Here is a 3,208-nt window from a genome sequence, read left to right as displayed (position 1 = left end):
ACAAGCATCTGCTTAGGTCACTAAGTCTGAACATGGGTTCAAATGAATGTACTTTTTCATGTGACTTTTTATAGAGAGATGACTCTATCTGGCATTCAAGGCTCCCCACAACCTGACACCAATCTACTTTAGCAGCCTTTTCTCAGATTATTTCCTACCATGCACACTCTGCTCCAGCTAAGAAGGACCCCTCCTTGTCCCTCAGATTCCCTCTGTATTGTCATGATTTTCATGTCTTTATCCACATGATTTCCTATCATAGGTGGTGATGTGGTGCATTGGACAGAGGCTTTGAGTTGTAGTCAGGAAGGTGTGATTTCAAATGAGGCCTCAGAGATTTATAAGCTATGTGACCCTGAACAAGTCATTTAACCTCTCAGCCTCAGTTTTCTTATCTGTAAAATGGGGATAATAATAGTACCTACTTCCCAGTGTTATAAGGATAAAATGAGATAATATATGTAAAGGGCTTTGCAGACATGAATGTACTATACAAATGTGAGCTATTATTATTGTTGTTGTTATTATCATCACATTTCATTATAATGTGCACTGAGGGGTGTTTTTAGGGTAAAAACTCACTGACCACTCAATCACAAACAATATTAATTTTTATTCATCAAACAGACTAAAAAAACTTAAAACCTAATGAAACTTAATATTTTTAAATGAACAGCTAAACTCAACCTTTAAAATGAGACGAAAAACAAAAAAACTTTTGAGACACTGGGGTATGTCTGGCCACACCTAAGAACACATCTCTGTTTCCCATGCTTGGAATGCACTCTCTCTCCCTACTTGCTTTGAGTTATCTAAATCAAAGCTTCTTAAACCGTGGATCATGAAGTAGCTGATTGTGAGGGTCACAAAAAATGTGGCAACAGTAAAAGGTTATATATACCTATTTTATGCATCTATATACCTGGGGTTGCATAAAAATTTCTCAGGCAAAAAGGGGCCACTAAGAAATCCTGATCTGAAAGTCAGATAAGCTGTCTCAAGAGGCTATGAGGGAGCAGCTAGGTGGCACAGTGGATAAAGCACCAGCCCTGGATTCAGGAGGACCTGAGTTCAAATCCACCCTCAGACACTTGACACTTTCTAGCTGTGTGACCCTGGGCAAGTCACTTAACCCTCATTGTCCTGACCAAAAAAAAAAAAAAAAAAGAGGCTATGAGCTGGAGAACCAAAAAATCTTGTAATCAGATCTGACTACAGAAGCCATGTAGCCCAATTCATGTCTGAACACCAGACATAGTGAACAAATATTTATTAAGCACCTACTATGTCCCAGGAGTGGTGCTAAACACTGAAGATACATAGAAAAGCAAAAACAGTTCCTGTTCTCAAGGAGAAAGAGAGAGGGAAGGAGGGAGGGAGGGGGAGAGAGAGAGAGAGAGAGAGAGAGAGAGAGAGAGAGAGAGAGAGAGAACACAGATAAAATAGATAGATGGAAAGAAAGGGTTTAGAGATATAATAATGGATAGAATAAATAAATGGAAAGGTGAAAAGGTGGATAGAAGAATAGATAAAAGATGTATGGAAAGATAGAAGGATTTGTTAAGGGCTAAAATTCTAGCTAAACTGTCTAAAATAACTAATGAGTGGTCGCCAATAAATTATAAGCTTTAGCAAGAGTTAGACTTTTAAGCATTTATTAAGGAGAATAAGAATTTGGTAAAGAGAGAGGAAGGCCTAGATTCCTATCTATTAAAGGGAGAGTGCATTTCTAGCTCCACTCTCCACCAGAGTCCAGAGGAAAGAGCCTGAGACTGAGCGCCAGTCTCTTCCTTCCTCCTCCCACTTGCCCGCGTCACTTCCTGACGCCAAAGAAAAGACTCTTGGTCTTGCCCTCAAAGACCTTCGCTTCATGGGCGGAACTCTTCTACAGTAAGTCTCCAGCAGGTGGCATCATTCCAATCGTTACAGTTGGATGGATAGAAGACAGATGGAAAGATAGTTGGAAGAATAGATAGAAGATAGAGACTAAATGGATGGATGAAGAAATATATAGATGGAAAGAGAGGACAGATAGATGGAGGAGAGAGGAGGAGTGAGAGGGCACATAGATTTATCAGTCACTTACTGTGTTACTACTAGGTGCAATGTACATATGACTAAAAGGAAGCAAGACAGTCTCTACCTTCAAGGCACTTGTCTTCTAATGGGGGAAGACCACACATAAAGTAATGCATGGGATGGCCTGGCTGGAGATGTCTGGAAGTGCTGTGGAGACCTTGCATCAAGCAAGACAAGGCCAAAGCTGGCCTATCAAAGCCCAGGGTGTTTGAAGAGTGGAGCCCGGTTTTCAGGTGGGGAGAGAATAGAGACAATGGCCCTAGTACAGTCTGTTGGAGGCAGCAGGCTAGAGATTTCTAGTATGCCAGGTATTATATACCTGAAAAATTATCATCTAACCTTTCCTTGGGGCAGCTAGGTGGTGCAGTGGATAAAGCACTGACCCTGGAGTCAGTAGGACCTGAGTTCAAATCTCACCTCAAACACTAGCTGTGTGACCCTGGGCGAGTCACTTAACCCCAATTGCCTTAAACCTTTAGGGCCATCTCCAGTCATCCTGATATATATCTTGCCACTGGACCCAGATAGCTCTGGAAGAGGGAATGAGGTTGGTAATCTTGCACAGCCCTCCCTCACTTTCATCTAATCCAGTGCAAGTCATGACATCACCTCTCATGTAATGGTCCTCTTCAAGAACAAAGAACAAACATCATCATCAACCTTTCCTTGAAGATCTCTAGTGAGGGGAGACTCAGTCTCTCCCTGGGCCGCTCTTTTTACTGTTAAGTAATTCTAATCTTCCTCCTCTGTTGGCTGTCAGTGACTATTTCCAGTGGTTGCCACAGGTCTGTCCCCAATACAGCTCCAGCCTGCCCCCACTACAACACCCTTCTCTAGTTTCCTAGCAACAACTGAATTTCAGAGGACGAGAAGGGACTTACCCAAGGTCACACAGCCAATTAGCAGCAGAACCAGAACTCAAAGGTGGGTCTCCTGGCTCCCCAGTCCCATGTTTTTTTTCCACTACCCCATTCAGTGTCTTTTCCATCTGTGCTGCAAAACTGGAGCCAAGCATAGACAGCAGGCCTTCTTCACAAGCTCACTCACAAGGATTAAGTTTCTAGTCTCATTAGTCATTTTGGATGACATAGCCAACACTTTGAGCCAGCACCAGAAACCCGTAAAAAGT

The sequence above is a fragment of the Dromiciops gliroides genome, chromosome 3, assembly GCF_019393635.1.
Source record: "Dromiciops gliroides isolate mDroGli1 chromosome 3, mDroGli1.pri, whole genome shotgun sequence".
NCBI classification, from domain to species: Eukaryota; Metazoa; Chordata; class Mammalia; order Microbiotheria; family Microbiotheriidae; genus Dromiciops; species Dromiciops gliroides.
The sequence above is the reverse complement of the archived record's forward strand: the minus strand, read 5'-3'. Positions refer to the sequence as shown.